Source organism: Oncorhynchus kisutch, unplaced genomic scaffold (genome assembly GCF_002021735.2).
Source record: "Oncorhynchus kisutch isolate 150728-3 unplaced genomic scaffold, Okis_V2 scaffold372, whole genome shotgun sequence".
NCBI lineage: Eukaryota > Metazoa > Chordata > Actinopteri > Salmoniformes > Salmonidae > Oncorhynchus > Oncorhynchus kisutch.
Window position 1 is genome coordinate 51,441 of NW_022262317.1, and position 21,060 is coordinate 72,500.

Below are 21,060 nucleotides of genomic sequence, written 5' to 3' on the forward strand. Positions count from 1 at the left end.
GTGAAATTTCAAAGTGTCCATAATGCACTCAGGTCGCCCCCGACAGAGAGAGGGCCGTAGTAGGGTGTTTCCATAGCGGGCATTAATATCAGAATGACCCTTAAATGCATTTAGGACCATATTTGAATTTTGGGTTACCAGATGCACGTTTTCAATCACCAGGTGCACGGTTTCAATCACCAGGTGCACGGCTCTATTTCCTCCTCCAGCACTTGTCAAACAGTCCATAAAGCACCCAGGACGGCCCTGAGTGAAAGAGGGCCGTAGTAGGGTGCTCCTATAGCGGGCATTAAAATCAGAATGACCGTTAAATGCATTTATGACCATATTTGTGTTTTTGGGTTACCAGATGCACGGTTTCAATCACCAGGTGCACGGCTCTATTTCCTCCTCCAGCACTTGTCAAACAGTCCATAAAGCACCCAGGACGGCCCTGAGTGAAAGAGGGCCGTAGTAGGGTGCTCCTATAGCGGGCATTAAAATCAGAATGACCGTTAAATGCATTTATGACCATATTTGTGTTTTTGGTTACCGCTTGTATAGCAATCAGTATCCATCGTGAAATTTCAAAGTGTCCATAATGCACTCAGGTCGCCCCCGACAGAGAGAGGGCCGTAGTAGGGTGTTTCCATAGCGGGCATTAATATCAGAATGACCTTAAATGCATTTAGGACCATATTTGAATTTTTGGGTTACCAGATGCACGTTTTCAATCACCAGGTGCACGGTTTCAATCACCAGGTGCACGGCTCTATTTCCTCCTCCAGCACTTGTCAAACAGTCCATAAAGCACCCAGGACGGCCCTGAGTGAAAGAGGGCCGTAGTAGGGTGCTCCTATAGCGGGCATTAAAATCAGAATGACCGTTAAATGCATTTATGACCATATTTGTGTTTTTGGGTTACCAGATGCACGGTTTCAATCACCAGGTGCACGGCTCTATTTCCTCCTCCAGCACTTGTCAAACAGTCCATAAAGCACCCAGGACGGCCCTGAGTGAAAGAGGGCCGTAGTAGGGTGCTCCTATAGCGGGCATTAAAATCAGAATGACCGTTAAATGCATTTATGACCATATTTGTGTTTTTGGGTTACCAGATGCACGGTTTCAATCACCAGGTGCACGGCTCTATTTCCTCCTCCAGCACTTGTCAAACAGTCCATAAAGCACCCAGGACGGCCCTGAGTGAAAGAGGGCCGTAGTAGGGTGCTCCTATAGCGGGCATTAAAATCAGAATGACCGTTAAATGCATTTATGACCATATTTGTGTTTTTGGGTTACCAGATGCACGGTTTCAATCACCAGGTGCACGGCTCTATTTCCTCCTCCAGCACTTGTCAAACAGTCCATAAAGCACCCAGGACGGCCCTGAGTGAAAGAGGGCCGTAGTAGGGTGCTCCTATAGCGGGCATTAAAATCAGAATGACCGTTAAATGCATTATGACCATATTTGTGTTTTTGGGTTACCGCTTGTATAGCAATCAGTATCCATCGTGAAATTTCAAAGTGTCCATAATGCACTCAGGTCGCCCCGACAGAGAGAGGGCCGTAGTAGGGTGTTTCCATAGCGGGCATTAATATCAGAATGACCCTTAAATGCATTTAGGACCATATTTGAATTTTTGGGTTACCAGATGCACGTTTTCAATCACCAGGTGCACGGTTTCAATCACCAGGTGCACGGCTCTATTTCCTCCTCCAGCACTTGTCAAACAGTCCATAAAGCACCCAGGACGGCCCTGAGTGAAAGAGGGCCGTAGTAGGGTGCTCCTATAGCGGGCATTAAAATCAGAATGACCGTTAAATGCATTTATGACCATATTTGTGTTTTTGGGTTACCAGATGCACGGTTTCAATCACCAGGTGCACGGCTCTATTTCCTCCTCCAGCACTTGTCAAACAGTCCATAAAGCACCCAGGACGGCCCTGAGTGAAAGAGGGCCGTAGTAGGGTGCTCCTATAGCGGGCATTAAAATCAGAATGACCGTTAAATGCATTTATGACCATATTTGTGTTTTTGGGTTACCGCTTGTATAGCAATCAGTATCCATCGTGAAATTTCAAAGTGTCCATAATGCACTCAGGTCGCCCCGACAGAGAGAGGGCCGTAGTAGGGTGTTTCCATAGCGGGCATTAATATCAGAATGACCCTTAAATGCATTTAGGACCATATTTGAATTTTTGGTTACCAGATGCACGTTTTCAATCACCAGGTGCACGGTTTCAATCACCAGGTGCACGGCTCTATTTCCTCCTCCAGCACTTGTCAAACAGTCCATAAAGCACCCAGGACGGCCCTGAGTGAAAGAGGGCCGTAGTAGGGTGCTCCTATAGCGGGCATTAAAATCAGAATGACCGTTAAATGCATTTATGACCATATTTGTGTTTTTGGGTTACCAGATGCACGGTTTCAATCACCAGGTGCACGGCTCTATTTCCTCCTCCAGCACTTGTCAAACAGTCCATAAAGCACCCAGGACGGCCCTGAGTGAAAGAGGGCCGTAGTAGGGTGCTCCTATAGCGGGCATTAAAATCAGAATGACCGTTAAATGCATTTATGACCATATTGTGTTTTTTGGGTTACCGCTTGTATAGCAATCAGTATCCATCGTGAAATTTCAAAGTGTCCATAATGCACTCAGGTCGCCCCGACAGAGAGAGGGCCGTAGTAGGGTGTTTCCATAGCGGGCATTAATATCAGAATGACCCTTAAATGCATTTAGGACCATATTTGAATTTTGGGTTACCAGATGCACGTTTTCAATCACCAGGTGCACGGTTTCAATCACCAGGTGCACGGCTCTATTTCCTCCTCCAGCACTTGTCAAACAGTCCATAAAGCACCCAGGACGGCCCTGAGTGAAAGAGGGCCGTAGTAGGGTGCTCCTATAGCGGGCATTAAAATCAGAATGACCGTTAAATGCATTTATGACCATATTTGTGTTTTTGGGTTACCAGATGCACGGTTTCAATCACCAGGTGCACGGCTCTATTTCCTCCTCCAGCACTTGTCAAACAGTCCATAAAGCACCCAGGACGGCCCTGAGTGAAAGAGGGCCGTAGTAGGGTGCTCCTATAGCGGGCATTAAAATCAGAATGACCGTTAAATGCATTTATGACCATATTTGTGTTTTTGGGTTACCAGATGCACGGTTTCAATCACCAGGTGCACGGCTCTATTTCCTCCTCCAGCACTTGTCAAACAGTCCATAAAGCACCCAGGACGGCCCTGAGTGAAAGAGGGCCGTAGTAGGGTGCTCCTAGCGGGCATTAAAATCAGAATGACCGTTAAATGCATTTATGACCATATTTGTGTTTTTGGGTTACCGCTTGTATAGCAATCAGTATCCATCGTGAAATTTCAAAGTGTCCATAATGCACTCAGGTCCCCCGACAGAGAGAGGGCCGTAGTAGGGTGTTTCCATAGCGGGCATTAATATCAGAATGACCCTTAAATGCATTTAGGACCATATTTGAATTTTTGGGTTACCAGATGCACGTTTTCAATCACCAGGTGCACGGTTTCAATCACCAGGTGCACGGCTCTATTTCCTCCTCCAGCACTTGTCAAACAGTCCATAAAGCACCCAGGACGGCCCTGAGTGAAAGAGGGCCGTAGTAGGGTGCTCCTATAGCGGGCATTAAAATCAGAATGACCGTTAAATGCATTTATGACCATATTTGTGTTTTTGGGTTACCAGATGCACGGTTTCAATCACCAGGTGCACGGCTCTATTTCCTCCTCCAGCACTTGTCAAACAGTCCATAAAGCACCCAGGACGGCCCTGAGTGAAAGAGGGCCGTAGTAGGGTGCTCCTATAGCGGGCATTAAAATCAGAATGACCGTTAAATGCATTTATGACCATATTTGTGTTTTTGGGTTACCAGATGCACGGTTTCAATCACCAGGTGCACGGCTCTATTTCCTCCTCCAGCACTTGTCAAACAGTCCATAAAGCACCCAGGACGGCCCTGAGTGAAAGAGGGCCGTAGTAGGGTGCTCCTATAGCGGGCATTAAAATCAGAATGACCGTTAAATGCATTTATGACCATATTTGTGTTTTTGGGTTACCGCTTGTATAGCAATCAGTATCCATCGTGAAATTTCAAAGTGTCCATAATGCACTCAGGTCGCCCCCGACAGAGAGAGGGCCGTAGTAGGGTGTTTCCATAGCGGGCATTAATATCAGAATGACCCTTAAATGCATTTAGGACCATATTTGAATTTTTGGGTTACCAGATGCACGTTTTCAATCACCAGGTGCACGGTTTCAATCACCAGGTGCACGGCTCTATTTCCTCCTCCAGCACTTGTCAAACAGTCCATAAAGCACCCAGGACGGCCCTGAGTGAAAGAGGGCCGTAGTAGGTGCTCTATAGCGGGCATTAAAATCAGAATGACCGTTAAATGCATTTATGACCATATTTGTGTTTTTGGGTTACCAGATGCACGGTTTCAATCACCAGGTGCACGGCTCTATTTCCTCCTCCAGCACTTGTCAAACAGTCCATAAAGCACCCAGGACGGCCCTGAGTGAAAGAGGGCCGTAGTAGGGTGCTCCTATAGCGGGCATTAAAATCAGAATGACCGTTAAATGCATTTATGACCATATTGTGTTTTTGGGTTACCGCTTGTATAGCAATCAGTATCCATCGTGAAATTTCAAAGTGTCCATAATGCACTCAGGTCGCCCCCGACAGAGAGAGGGCCGTAGTAGGGTGTTTCCATAGCGGGCATTAATATCAGAATGACCCTTAAATGCATTTAGGACCATATTTGAATTTTTGGGTTACCAGATGCACGTTTTCAATCACCAGGTGCACGGTTTCAATCACCAGGTGCACGGCTCTATTTCCTCCTCCAGCACTTGTCAAACAGTCCATAAAGCACCCAGGACGGCCCTGAGTGAAAGAGGGCCGTAGTAGGGTGCTCCTATAGCGGGCATTAAAAATCAGAATGACCGTTAAATGCATTTATGACCATATTTGTGTTTTGGGTTACCAGATGCACGGTTTCAATCACCAGGTGCACGGCTCTATTTCCTCCTCCAGCACTTGTCAAACAGTCCATAAAGCACCCAGGACGGCCCTGAGTGAAAGAGGGCCGTAGTAGGGTGCTCCTATAGCGGGCATTAAAATCAGAATGACCGTTAAATGCATGTTATGACCAATTTGTGTGTTTTGGGGGTTCCAGATGCAACGGTTTTCCATCACCAGGTGCCACGGACTGCGATTCCGTCCTCCAGCACTTGTTCAACAGTCCACTAGACACCCAGGGACGGCCCTGAGGAAAGAGGCCGTAGTGGTTGCTCCTATAGGCGGGCATTAAACATCAGAATGACCGTTCAAATGCATTTGACGCATAGTTGTGTTTGTGGGTTAACCGCTTGTATAGCAAACTCAGTATCCCATCGTGAAATTTCGAAAGTGTCCATAATGCAACTCATAGAATGGCGCCACGTACAAGAGAGAGGGCCGTAGTAGGGTGTTCCATAGCGGGCATTAAATAGCAGAATGGACCCTTAAATGCAGTGAGGACCAATATTAGGAATGTTTGGGATTACCAGAGGCACGTTTTCAATCAATCCAGGGCACGGATTAATCATCAATCACCCGGTGCACGGCGTCTAGTTCCTCCTCCAGCACTTGTCAAACAGTCCATAAGCACCCAGGACGGCCCTGAGTGAAAGAGGGCCGTAGTAGGGGTGCTCTATAGCGGGCATTAAATCAGAATGACCGTTAAATGCATTTATGACCATATTTGTGTTTTTTTGGGTTACCAGATGCACGGTTCAATCACCAGGTGCACGGCTCTATTTCCTCTCCAGCACTTGTCAAACAGTCCATAAAGCACCCAGGACGGCCCTGAGTGAAAGAGGGCCGTAGTAGGGTGCTCCTATAGCGGGCATTATAAATCAGAATGACCGTTAAATGCATTTTATGACCATATTGTGTTTTTGGGTTACCGCTGTATAGCAATCAGTATCCATCGTGAAATTTCAAAGTGTCCATAATGCACTCAGTCGCCCCCGACAGAGAGAGGGCCGTAGTAGGGTGTTTCCATAGCGGGCATTAATATCAGAATGACCCTTAAATGCATTTAGGACCATATGTTGAATTTTTGGGTTACCAGATGCACGTTTCAATCACCAGGTGCACGGTTTCAATCACCAGGTGCACCGGCTCTATTTCCTCCTCCGCACTTGTCAAACAGTCCATAAAGCACCCAGGACGGCCCTGAGTGAAAGAGGGCCCGTAGTCGGGTGCCCTATAGCGGGATTAAAATCAGAAGACCGTTTATTTTTAATTTGTAAAGGCAATTTATGACCATATTTGTGTTTTTGGGTTACCAGCATGCACGGGTTTTTCAATCCACCCAAAGGTGCACGCTCTATTTCCTCCTCCAGCACTTGTCAAAACAGTCCATAAATCCCCAGGCCGGCCCTGAGTGAAAGAGGGCCGTAGTAGGGTGCCTCCTAGCGGGCATTAAAATCAGAATGACCGTTAAATGCATTTATGACCATATTTGTGTTTTTGGTGTTACCAGAAGATGCACGGTTTTCAATCACCAGGTGCACGGATCTATTCCTCATCCAGCACTTGTAAACAGCCATAAAGCACTCAGGACGGCCCCCTGAGTGACAGAGGGCCGTAAGTAGGGTGCTTCCTATAGCGGGCATTAAATCAGATCAGAATGACCCTTAAATGCATTTATGACCCATATGTGATTTTTGGGTTACCAGATGCACGGTTTCAATCACCAGGCTTCCCCGTGCACGGCTCTATTCTCCTCATCGAGCAACTTGTCAAACAGTCCATAAAGCACCCAGCAGGACGGCCCTGAGTGAAAGACAGGGCCGTAGTGGGGTGTGCTCCTATAGGGGCATTAAAATCAGAATGACCGTTAAATGCATTTATGACCATATTTGTGTTTTTGGGGTTACCAGAGCCCTCACGGTTATCCAATCACCAGCGTGCAACAGGCTCTATTTCCTCTCCCCAGCACTTGTCAAACAGTCCATAAAGCACCCAGGACGGCCCTGAGTGAAAGAGGGCCGTAGTAGGGTGCTCCTATAGCGGGCACTAAAAATCAGAATGACCTTAAAATGCATTTATGGACCATATTTGTGTTTTTGGGTTACGCTTGTATAGCAATCCAGTATCCATCGTGAAATCCTCAGAGTGTCCATCAAATGCACCCTCAGGTCGCCCCCGACAGAGAGAGGGCCGTATAGGGTGTTTTCCATAGCGGGCATTAATATCAGAATGACCCTTAAATGCATTTAGGACCATATTTGAATTTTTGGGTTACCAGATGCACGTTTTCAATCACCAGGTGCACGGTTTCAATCACCAGGTGCACGGCTCTATTTCCTCCTCCAGCACTTGTCAAACAGTCCATAAAGCACCCAGGACGGCCCTGAGTGAAAGAGGGCCGTAGTAGGGTGCTCCTATAGCGGGCATTAAAATCAGAATGACCGTTAAATGCATTTATGACCATATTTGTGTTTTTGGGTTACCAGATGCACGGTTTCAATCACCAGGTGCACGGCTCTATTTCCTCCTCCAGCACTTGTCAAACAGTCCATAAAGCACCCAGGACGGCCCTGAGTGAAAGAGGGCCGTAGTAGGGTGCTCCTATAGCGGGCATTAAAATCAGAATGACCGTTAAATGCATTTATGACCATATTTGTGTTTTTGGGTTACCAGATGCACGGTTTCAATCACCAGGTGCACGGCTCTATTTCCTCCTCCAGCACTTGTCAAACAGTCCATAAAGCACCCAGGACGGCCCTGAGTGAAAGGAGGGCCGTAGTAGGGTGCCCTATAGCGGGCATTTAAAATCAGAATGACCGTTAAATGCATTTATGACCATATTTGTGTTTTTGGGTTACCAGATGCACGGTTTCAATCACCAGGTGCACGGCTCTATTTCCTCCTCCAGCACTTGTCAAACAGTCCATAAAGCACCCAGGACGGCCCTGAGTGAAAGAGGGCCGTAGTAGGGTGCTCCTATAGCGGGCATTAAAATCAAGAATGACCGTTAAATGCATTTATGACCATATTTGTGTTTTTGGGTTACCGCTTGTATAGCAATCAGTAATCCATCGTGAAATTTCAAAGTGTCCATAATGCACTCAGGTCGCCCCCGACAGAGAGAGGGCCGTAGTAGGGTGTTTCCATAGCGGGCATTATATCAGAATGACCCTTAAATGCATTTAGGACCATATTTGAATTTTTGGGTACCAGATGCACGTTTTCAATCACCAGGTGCACGGTTTCAATCACCAGGTGCACGGCTCTATTTCCTCCCTCCAGCACTTGTCAAACAGTCCATAAAGCACCCAGGACGGCCCTGAGTGAAAGAGGGCCGTAGTAGGGTGCTCCTATAGCGGGCATTAAAATCAGAATGACCGTTAAATGCATTTATGACCATATTTGTGTTTTTGGGTTACCAGATGCACGGTTTCAATCACCAGGTGCACGGCTCTATTTCCTCCTCCAGCACTTGTCAAACAGTCCATAAAGCACCCAGGACGGCCCTGAGTGAAAGAGGGCCGTAGTAGGGTGCTCCTATAGCGGGCATTAAAATCAGAATGACCGTTAAATGCATTTATGACCATATTTGTGTTTTGGGTTACCGCTTGTATAGCAATCAGTATCCATCGTGAAATTTCAAAGTGTCCATAATGCACTCAGGTCGCCCCCGACAGAGAGAGGGCCGTAGTAGGGTGTTTCCATAGCGGGCATTAATATCAGAATGACCCTTAAATGCATTTAGGACCATATTTGAATTTTTGGGTTACCAGATGCACGTTTTTCAATCACCAGGTGCACGGTTTCAATCACCAGGTGCACGGCTCGTATTTCCTCCTCCGCACTTGTCCAAACAGTCCATTAAATCACCCAGGACGGCCCTGAGTGAAAGAGGGCCCCGTAGAGTAGGGTTGCTACCTTATAGCGGGCATTTTAAATCAGCTATGACCGTTACGTATTAAATGCATTTTATGACCATATTTGTGTTTTTGGGTACCAGATTGCCACGGTTTCAATCACCAGTTGCACGGCTCTATTCCTCCTCAGCACTTGTCAAACAGTCCCATAAGCACCCAGGACGGCCCTGAGTGAAGAGGGCCTGTACGTGTAGGGTCTCCTTATAGCGGGCATTAAAATCAGAATGACCGTTTTTAAAGCATTATGACCATATTTGTGTTTTTGGGTTACCGCTGATGCATAATTCAGTATCCATCGTGAAATTCAAAGTGTCCATAATGCACTCAGTCGCCCCCCGACAGAGAGAGGCCGTAGTAGGGTTTTTCCATAGCGGGCATTAATATCAGAATGACCCTTAAATGCATTTAGGACCATATTTGAATTTTTGGGTTACCAGATGCACGTTTTCAATCACCAGGTGCACGGGTTTCAATCACCAGGTGCACGGCTCTATTTCCTCCTCCAGCACTTGTCAAACAGTCCATAAAGCACCCAGGACGGCCCTGAGTGAAAGAGGGCCGTAGTAGGGTGCTCCTATAGCGGGCATTAAAATCAGAATGACCGTTAAATGCATTTATGACCATATTGTGTTTTGGTTACCAGATGCACGGTTTCAATCACCAGGTGCACGGCTCTATTTCCTCCTCCAGCACTTGTCAAACAGTCCATAAAGCACCCAGGACGGCCCTGAGTGAAAGAGGGCCGTAGTAGGGTGCTCCTATAGCGGGCATTAAAATCAGAATGACCGTTAAATGCATTTATGACCATATTTGTGTTTTTGGGTTACCGCTTGTATAGCAATCAGTATCCATCGTGAAATTTTCAAAGTGTCCATAATGCACTCAGGTCGCCCCCGACAGAGAGAGGGCCGTAGTAGGGTGTTTCCATAGCGGGCATTAATATCAGAATGACCCCTTAAATGCATTTAGGACCATATTTGAATTTTGGGTTACCAGATGCACGTTTTTCAATCACCAGGTGCACGGTTTCAATCACCAGGTGCACGGCTCTATTTCCTCCTCCAGCACTTGTCAAACAGTCCATTAAGCACCCAGGACGGCCCTGAGTGAAAGAGGGCCGTAGTAGGGTGCTCCTATAGCGGGCATTAAAATCAGAATGAACCGTTAAATGCATTTATGACCATATTTGTGTTTTTTGGTTACCAGATGCACGGTTTCAATCACCAGGTGCACGGCCTCTATTTCCTCCTCCAGCACTTGGTCAAACAGTCCATAAAGCACCCAGGACGGCCCTGAGTGAAAGAGGGCCGTAGTAGGGTGCTCCTATAGCGGGCATTAAAATCAGAATGACCGTTTAAATGCATTTATGACCATATTGTGTTTTTGGGTTACCGCTTGTATAGCAATCAGTATCCATCGTGAAATTTCAAAGTGTCCATAATGCACTCAGGTCGCCCCCGACAGAGAGAGGGCCGTAGTCGGGTGTTTCCATAGCGGGCATTTAATATCAGAATGACCCTTAAATGCATTTAGGACCATATTTGAATTTTTGGGTTACCAGATGCACGTTTTCAATCACCAGGTGCACGGTTTCAATCACCAGGTGCACGGCTCTATTTCCTCTCCAGCACTTGTCAAACAGTCCATAAAGCACCCAGGACGGCCCTGAGTGAAAGAGGGCCGTAGTAGGGTGCTCCTATAGCGGGCATTAAAATCAGAATGACCGTTAAATGCATTTATGACCATATTTGTGTTTTTGGGTTACCAGATGCACGGTTTCAATCACCAGGTGCACGGCTCTATTTCCTCCTCCAGCACTTGTCAAACAGTCCATAAAGCACCCAGGACGGCCCTGAGTGAAAGAGGGCCGTAGTAGGGTGCTCCTATAGCGGGCATTAAAATCAGAATGACCGTTAAATGCATTTATGACCATATTGTGTTTTTGGGTTACCGCTTGTATAGCAATCAGTATCCATCGTGAAATTTCAAAGTGTCCATAATGCACTCAGGTCGCCCCCGACAGAGAGAGGGCCGTAGTAGGGTGTTTCCATAGCGGGCATTAATATCAGAATGACCCTTAAATGCATTTAGGACCATATTTGAATTTTTGGGTTACCAGATGCACGTTTTCAATCACCAGGTGCACGGTTTCAATCACCAGGTGCACGGCTCTATTTCCTCCTCCAGCACTTGTCAAACAGTCCATAAAGCACCCAGGACGGCCCTGAGTGAAAGAGGGCCGTAGTAGGGTGCTCCTATAGCGGGCATTAAAATCAGAATGACCGTTAAATGCATTTATGACCATATTTGTGTTTTTGGGTTACCAGATGCACGGTTTCAATCACCAGGTGCACGGCTCTATTTCCTCCTCCAGCACTTGTCAAACAGTCCATAAAGCACCCAGGACGGCCCTGAGTGAAAGAGGGCCGTAGTAGGGTGCTCCTATAGCGGGCATTAAAATCAGAATGACCGTTAAATGCATTTATGACCATATTTGTGTTTTTGGGTTACCGCTTGTATAGCAATCAGTATCCATCGTGAAATTTCAAAGTGTCCATAATGCACTCAGGTCGCCCCCGACAGAGAGAGGGCCGTAGTAGGGTGTTTCCATAGCGGGCATTAATATCAGAATGACCCTTAAATGCATTTAGGACCATATTTGAATTTTGGGTTACCAGATGCACGTTTTCAATCACCAGGTGCACGGTTTCAATCACCAGGTGCACGGCTCTATTTCCTCCTCCAGCACTTGTCAAACAGTCCATAAAGCACCCAGGACGGCCCTGAGTGAAAGAGGGCCGTAGTAGGGTGCTCCTATAGCGGGCATTAAAATCAGAATGACCGTTAAATGCATTTATGACCATATTTGTGTTTTTGGGTTACCAGATGCACGGTTTCAATCACCAGGTGCACGGCCTCTATTTCCTCCTCCAGCACTTGTCAAACAGTCCATAAAGCACCCAGGACGGCCCTGAGTGAAAGAGGGCCGTAGTAGGGTGCTCCTATAGCGGGCATTAAAATCAGAATGACCGTTAAATGCATTTATGACCATATTTGTGTTTTTGGGTTACCAGATGCACGGTTTCAATCACCAGGTGCACGGCTCTATTTCCTCCTCCAGCACTTGTCAAACAGTCCATAAAGCACCCAGGACGGCCCTGAGTGAAAGAGGGCCGTAGTAGGGTGCTCCTATAGCGGGCATTAAAATCAGAATGACCGTTAAATGCATTTATGACCATATTTGTGTTTTTGGGTTACCGCTTGTATAGCAATCAGTATCCATCGTGAAATTTCAAAGTGTCCATAATTGCACTCAGGTCGCCCCCGACAGAGAGAGGGCCGTAGTAGGGTGTTTCCATAGCGGGCATTAATATCAGAATGACCCTTAAATGCATTTAGGACCATATTTGAATTTTTGGGTACCAGATGCACGTTTCAATCACCAGGTGCACGGTTTCAATCACCAGGTGCACGGCTCTATTTCCTCCTCCAGCACTTGTCAAACAGTCCATAAAGCACCCAGGACGGCCCTGAGTGAAAGAGGGCCGTAGTAGGGTGCTCCTATAGCGGGCATTAAAATCAGAATGACCGTTAAATGCATTTATGACCATATTTGTGTTTTTGGGTTACCAGATGCACGGTTTCAATCACCAGGTGCACGGCTCTATTTCCTCCTCCAGCACTTGTCAAACAGTCCATAAAGCACCCAGGACGGCCCTGAGTGAAAGAGGGCCGTAGTAGGGTGCTCCTATAGCGGGCATTAAAATCAGAATGACCGTTAAATGCATTTATGACCATATTTGTGTTTTGGGTTACCAGATGCACGGTTTCAATCACCAGGTGCACGGCTCTATTTCCTCCTCCAGCACTTGTCAAACAGTCCATAAAGCACCCAGGACGGCCCTGAGTGAAAGAGGGCCGTAGTAGGGTGCTCCTATAGCGGGCATTAAAATCAGAATGACCGTTAAATGCATTTATGACCATATTTGTGTTTTTGGGTTACCGCTTGTATAGCAATCAGTATCCATCGTGAAATTTCAAAGTGTCCATAATGCACTCAGGTCGCCCCCGACAGAGAGAGGGCCGTAGTAGGGTGTTTCCATAGCGGGCATTAATATCAGAATGACCCTTAAATGCATTTAGGACCATATTTGAATTTTTGGGTTACCAGATGCACGTTTTCAATCACCAGGTGCACGGTTTCAATCACCAGGTGCACGGCTCTATTTCCTCCTCCAGCACTTGTCAAACAGTCCATAAAGCACCCAGGACGGCCCTGAGTGAAAGAGGGCCGTAGTAGGGTGCTCCTATAGCGGGCATTAAAATCAGAATGACCGTTAAATGCATTTATGACCATATTTGTGTTTTTGGGTTACCAGATGCACGGTTTCAATCACCAGGTGCACGGCTCTATTTCCTCCTCCAGCACTTGTCAAACAGTCCATAAAGCACCCAGGACGGCCCTGAGTGAAAGAGGGCCGTAGTAGGGTGCTCCTATAGCGGGCATTAAAATCAGAATGACCGTTAAATGCATTTATGACCATATTTGTGTTTTTGGGTTACCGCTTGTATAGCAATCAGTATCCATCGTGAAATTTCAAAGTGTCCATAATGCACTCAGGTCGCCCCCGACAGAGAGAGGGCCGTAGTAGGGTGTTTCCATAGCGGGCATTAATATCAGAATGACCCTTAAATGCATTTAGGACCATATTTGAATTTTTGGGTTACCAGATGCACGTTTTCAATCACCAGGTGCACGGTTTCAATCACCAGGTGCACGGCTCTATTTCCTCCTCCAGCACTTGTCAAACAGTCCATAAAGCACCCAGGACGGCCCTGAGTGAAAGAGGGCCGTAGTAGGGTGCTCCTATAGCGGGCATTAAAATCAGAATGACCGTTAAATGCATTTATGACCATATTTGTGTTTTTGGGTTACCGCTTGTATAGCAATCAGTATCCATCGTGAAATTTCAAAGTGTCCATAATGCACTCAGGTCGCCCCCGACAGAGAGAGGGCCGTAGTAGGGTGTTTCCATAGCGGGCATTAATATCAGAATGACCCTTAAATGCATTTAGGACCATATTTGAATTTTTGGGTTACCAGATGCACGTTTTCAATCACCAGGTGCACGGTTTCAATCACCAGGTGCACGGCTCTATTTCCTCCTCCAGCACTTGTCAAACAGTCCATAAAGCACCCAGGACGGCCCTGAGTGAAAGAGGGCCGTAGTAGGGTGCTCCTATAGCGGGCATTAAATCAGAATGACCGTTAAATGCATTTATGACCATATTTGTGTTTTTGGGTTACCAGATGCACGGTTTCAATCACCAGGTGCACGGCTCTATTTCCTCCTCCAGCACTTGTCAAACAGTCCATAAAGCACCCAGGACGGCCCTGAGTGAAAGAGGGCCGTAGTAGGGTGCTCCTATAGCGGGCATTAAAATCAGAATGACCGTTAAATGCATTTATGACCATATTTGTGTTTTTGGGTTACCGCTTGTATAGCAATCAGTATCCATCGTGAAATTTCAAAGTGTCCATAATGCACTCAGGTCGCCCCCGACAGAGAGAGGGCCGTAGTAGGGTGTTTCCATAGCGGGCATTAATATCAGAATGACCCTTAAATGCATTTAGGACCATATTTGAATTTTTGGGTTACCAGATGCACGTTTTCAATCACCAGGTGCACGGTTTCAATCACCAGGTGCACGGCTCTATTTCCTCCTCCAGCACTTGTCAAACAGTCCATAAAGCACCCAGGACGGCCCTGAGTGAAAGAGGGCCGTAGTAGGGTGCTCCTATAGCGGGCATTAAAATCAGAATGACCGTTAAATGCATTTATGACCATATTTGTGTTTTTGGGTTACCAGATGCACGGTTTCAATCACCAGGTGCACGGCTCTATTTCCTCCTCCAGCACTTGTCAAACAGTCCATAAAGCACCCAGGACGGCCCTGAGTGAAAGAGGGCCGTAGTAGGGTGCTCCTATAGCGGGCATTAAAATCAGAATGACCGTTAAATGCATTTATGACCATATTTGTGTTTTTGGGTTACCAGATGCACGGTTTCAATCACCAGGTGCACGGCTCTATTTCCTCCTCCAGCACTTGTCAAACAGTCCATAAGCACCCAGGACGGCCCTGAGTGAAAGAGGGCCGTAGTAGGGTGCTCCTATAGCGGGCATTAAAATCAGAATGACCGTTAAATGCATTTATGACCATATTTGTGTTTTTGGGTTACCAGATGCACGGTTTCAATCACCAGGTGCACGGCTCTATTTCCTCCTCCAGCACTTGTCAAACAGTCCATAAAGCACCCAGGACGGCCCTGAGTGAAAGAGGGCCGTAGTAGGGTGCTCCTATAGCGGGCATTAAAATCAGAATGACCGTTAAATGCATTTATGACCATATTTGTGTTTTTGGGTTACCAGATGCACGGTTTCAATCACCAGGTGCACGGCTCTATTTCCTCCTCCAGCACTTGTCAAACAGTCCATAAAGCACCCAGGACGGCCCTGAGTGAAAGAGGGCCGTAGTAGGGTGCTCCTATAGCGGGCATTAAAATCAGAATGACCGTTAAATGCATTTATGACCATATTTGTGTTTTTGGGTTACCGCTTGTATAGCAATCAGTATCCATCGTGAAATTTCAAAGTGTCCATAATGCACTCAGGTCGCCCCCGACAGAGAGAGGGCCGTAGTAGGGTGTTTCCATAGCGGGCATTAATATCAGAATGACCCTTAAATGCATTTAGGACCATATTTGAATTTTTGGGTTACCAGATGCACGTTTTCAATCACCAGGTGCACGGTTTCAATCACCAGGTGCACGGCTCTATTTCCTCCTCCAGCACTTGTCAAACAGTCCATAAAGCACCCAGGACGGCCCTGAGTGAAAGAGGGCCGTAGTAGGGTGCTCCTATAGCGGGCATTAAAATCAGAATGACCGTTAAATGCATTTATGACCATATTTGTGTTTTTGGGTTACCAGATGCACGGTTTCAATCACCAGGTGCACGGCTCTATTTCCTCCTCCAGCACTTGTCAAACAGTCCATAAAGCACCCAGGACGGCCCTGAGTGAAAGAGGGCCGTAGTAGGGTGCTCCTATAGCGGGCATTAAAATCAGAATGACCGTTAAATGCATTTATGACCATATTTGTGTTTTTGGGTTACCGCTTGTATAGCAATCAGTATCCATCGTGAAATTTCAAAGTGTCCATAATGCACTCAGGTCGCCCCCGACAGAGAGAGGGCCGTAGTAGGGTGTTTCCATAGCGGGCATTAATATCAGAATGACCCTTAAATGCATTTAGGACCATATTTGAATTTTTGGGTTACCAGATGCACGTTTTCAATCACCAGGTGCACGGTTTCAATCACCAGGTGCACGGCTCTATTTCCTCCTCCAGCACTTGTCAAACAGTCCATAAAGCACCCAGGACGGCCCTGAGTGAAAGAGGGCCGTAGTAGGGTGCTCCTATAGCGGGCATTAAAATCAGAATGACCGTTAAATGCATTTATGACCATATTTGTGTTTTTGGGTTACCAGATGCACGGTTTCAATCACCAGGTGCACGGCTCTATTTCCTCCTCCAGCACTTGTCAAACAGTCCATAAAGCACCCAGGACGGCCCTGAGTGAAAGAGGGCCGTAGTAGGGTGCTCCTATAGCGGGCATTAAAATCAGAATGACCGTTAAATGCATTTATGACCATATTTGTGTTTTTGGGTTACCGCTTGTATAGCAATCAGTATCCATCGTGAAATTTCAAAGTGTCCATAATGCACTCAGGTCGCCCCCGACAGAGAGAGGGCCGTAGTAGGGTGTTTCCATAGCGGGCATTAATATCAGAATGACCCTTAAATGCATTTAGGACCATATTTGAATTTTTGGGTTACCAGATGCACGTTTTCAATCACCAGGTGCACGGTTTCAATCACCAGGTGCACGGCTCTATTTCCTCCTCCAGCACTTGTCAAACAGTCCATAAAGCACCCAGGACGGCCCTGAGTGAAAGAGGGCCGTAGTAGGGTGCTCCTATAGCGGGCATTAAAATCAGAATGACCGTTAAATGCATTTATGACCATATTTGTGTTTTTGGGTTACCAGATGCACGGTTTCAATCACCAGGTGCACGGCTCTATTTCCTCCTCCAGCACTTGTCAAACAGTCCATAAAGCACCCAGGACGGCCCTGAGTGAAAGAGGGCCGTAGTAGGGTGCTCCTATAGCGGGCATTAAAATCAGAATGACCGTTAAATGCATTTATGACCATATTTGTGTTTTTGGGTTACCGCTTGTATAGCAATCAGTATCCATCGTGAAATTTCAAAGTGTCCATAATGCACTCAGGTCGCCCCCGACAGAGAGAGGGCCGTAGTAGGGTGTTTCCATAGCGGGCATTAATATCAGAATGACCCTTAAATGCATTTAGGACCATATTTGAATTTTTGGGTTACCAGATGCACGTTTTCAATCACCAGGTGCACGGTTTCAATCACCAGGTGCACGGCTCTATTTCCTCCTCCAGCACTTGTCAAACAGTCCATAAAGCACCCAGGACGGCCCTGAGTGAAAGAGGGCCGTAGTAGGGTGCTCCTATAGCGGGCATTAAAATCAGAATGACCGTTAAATGCATTTATGACCATATTTGTGTTTTTGGGTTACCAGATGCACGGTTTCAATCACCAGGTGCACGGCTCTATTTCCTCCTCCAGCACTTGTCAAACAGTCCATAAAGCACCCAGGACGGCCCTGAGTGAAAGAGGGCCGTAGTAGGGTGCTCCTATAGCGGGCATTAAAATCAGAATGACCGTTAAATGCATTTATGACCATATTTGTGTTTTTGGGTTACCGCTTGTATAGCAATCAGTATCCATCGTGAAATTTCAAAGTGTCCATAATGCACTCAGGTCGCCCCCGACAGAGAGAGGGCCGTAGTAGGGTGTTTCCATAGCGGGCATTAATATCAGAATGACCCTTAAATGCATTTAGGACCATATTTGAATTTTTGGGTTACCAGATGCACGTTTTCAATCACCAGGTGCACGGTTTCAATCACCAGGTGCACGGCTCTATTTCCTCCTCCAGCACTTGTCAAACAGTCCATAAAGCACCCAGGACGGCCCTGAGTGAAAGAGGGCCGTAGTAGGGTGCTCCTATAGCGGGCATTAAAATCAGAATGACCGTTAAATGCATTTATGACCATATTTGTGTTTTTGGGTTACCAGATGCACGGTTTCAATCACCAGGTGCACGGCTCTATTTCCTCCTCCAGCACTTGTCAAACAGTCCATAAAGCACCCAGGACGGCCCTGAGTGAAAGAGGGCCGTAGTAGGGTGCTCCTATAGCGGGCATTAAAATCAGAATGACCGTTAAATGCATTTATGACCATATTTGTGTTTTTGGGTTACCGCTTGTATAGCAATCAGTATCCATCGTGAAATTTCAAAGTGTCCATAATGCACTCAGGTCGCCCCCGACAGAGAGAGGGCCGTAGTAGGGTGTTTCCATAGCGGGCATTAATATCAGAATGACCCTTAAATGCATTTAGGACCATATTTGAATTTTTGGGTTACCAGATGCACGTTTTCAATCACCAGGTGCACGGTTTCAATCACCAGGTGCACGGCTCTATTTCCTCCTCCAGCACTTGTCAAACAGTCCATAAAGCACCCAGGACGGCCCTGAGTGAAAGAGGGCCGTAGTAGGGTGCTCCTATAGCGGGCATTAAAATCAGAATGACCGTTAAATGCATTTATGACCATATTTGTGTTTTTGGGTTACCAGATGCACGGTTTCAATCACCAGGTGCACGGCTCTATTTCCTCCTCCAGCACTTGTCAAACAGTCCATAAAGCACCCAGGACGGCCCTGAGTGAAAGAGGGCCGTAGTAGGGTGCTCCTATAGCGGGCATTAAAATCAGAATGACCGTTAAATGCATTTATGACCATATTTGTGTTTTTGGGTTACCAGATGCACGGTTTCAATCACCAGGTGCACGGCTCTATTTCCTCCTCCAGCACTTGTCAAACAGTCCATAAAGCACCCAGGACGGCCCTGAGTGAAAGAGGGCCGTAGTAGGGTGCTCCTATAGCGGGCATTAAAATCAGAATGACCGTTAAATGCATTTATGACCATATTTGTGTTTTTGGGTTACCGCTTGTATAGCAATCAGTATCCATCGTGAAATTTCAAAGTGTCCATAATGCACTCAGGTCGCCCCCGACAGAGAGAGGGCCGTAGTAGGGTGTTTCCATAGCGGGCATTAATATCAGAATGACCCTTAAATGCATTTAGGACCATATTTGAATTTTTGGGTTACCAGATGCACGTTTTCAATCACCAGGTGCACGGTTTCAATCACCAGGTGCACGGCTCTATTTCCTCCTCCAGCACTTGTCAAACAGTCCATAAAGCACCCAGGACGGCCCTGAGTGAAAGAGGGCCGTAGTAGGGTGCTCCTATAGCGGGCATTAAAATCAGAATGACCGTTAAATGCATTTATGACCATATTTGTGTTTTTGGGTTACCAGATGCACGGTTTCAATCACCAGGTGCACGGCTCTATTTCCTCCTCCAGCACTTGTCAAACAGTCCATAAAGCACCCAGGACGGCCCTGAGTGAAAGAGGGCCGTAGTAGGGTGCTCCTATAGCGGGCATTAAAATCAGAATGACCGTTAAATGCATTTATGACCATATTTGTGTTTTTGGGTTACCGCTTGTATAGCAATCAGTATCCATCGTGAAATTTCAAAGTGTCCATAATGCACTCAGGTCGCCCCCGACAGAGAGAGGGCCGTAGTAGGGTGTTTCCATAGCGGGCATTAATATCAGAATGACCCTTAAATGCATTTAGGACCATATTTGAATTTTTGGGTTACCAGATGCACGTTTTCAATCACCAGGTGCACGGTTTCAATCACCAGGTGCACGGCTCTATTTCCTCCTCCAGCACTTGTCAAACAGTCCATAAAGCACCCAGGACGGCCCTGAGTGAAAGAGGGCCGTAGTAGGGTGCTCCTATAGCGGGCATTAAAATCAGAATGACCGTTAAATGCATTTATGACCATATTTGTGTTTTTGGGTTACCAGATGCACGGTTTCAATCACCAGGTGCACGGCTCTATTTCCTCCTCCAGCACTTGTCAAACAGTCCATAAAGCACCCAGGACGGCCCTGAGTGAAAGAGGGCCGTAGTAGGGTGCTCCTATAGCGGGCATTAAAATCAGAATGACCGTTAAATGCATTTATGACCATATTTGTGTTTTTGGGTTACCAGATGCACGGTTTCAATCACCAGGTGCACGGCTCTATTTCCTCCTCCAGCACTTGTCAAACAGTCCATAAAGCACCCAGGACGGCCCTGAGTGAAAGAGGGCCGTAGTAGGGTGCTCCTATAGCGGGCATTAAAATCAGAATGACCGTTAAATGCATTTATGACCATATTTGTGTTTTTGGGTTACCGCTTGTATAGCAATCAGTATCCATCGTGAAATTTTAAACAGTAAATAAAGCACTCAGGACGGGCCCCCATTGATAGAGGGCCGTAGTAGGGTGCTCCCATAGCGGGCATGGATGTCTGGAACACCTGCAAGTGTATTTAGAACCATATTTGAATTTTTGGGTTACCAGATGCACGTTTTCAATCACCAGGTGCACGGCTTTGAAAAGTGTGGACTCTGCCATTTTCCCGACCAATTTCTGTAATTTTCAAAAAATGATTAAAAATACTTCCCGAAGGGCTAGAGGTCCCAAATTTCGTCTCATACCCTCTCTCGTGATGGGCAACAATTGCAGCATATCAAAAACATTTCGCATCCATAGGCACCTATGTTTCCTGTAACATTCACTTTTTTCCCAAAACTTAAAACACGATTTTCTATTAAAATGTTTTATACAAAAACGGTTTTAATTAAATGTAAATGCTCGTCTATATGTGCCCTTTCGTTTTAAAAAACCCCCATCCAGATTGGATGTGTACTTTCTGATTTATTCACGTTTTGTGTTTAACCGAATTTTACCCCCAATTTCGGGGCGGACATACACCCTGTGCGGTTCCGGGATTATATCGATAAATTGGCCTGATCGTCAATGACACACTCG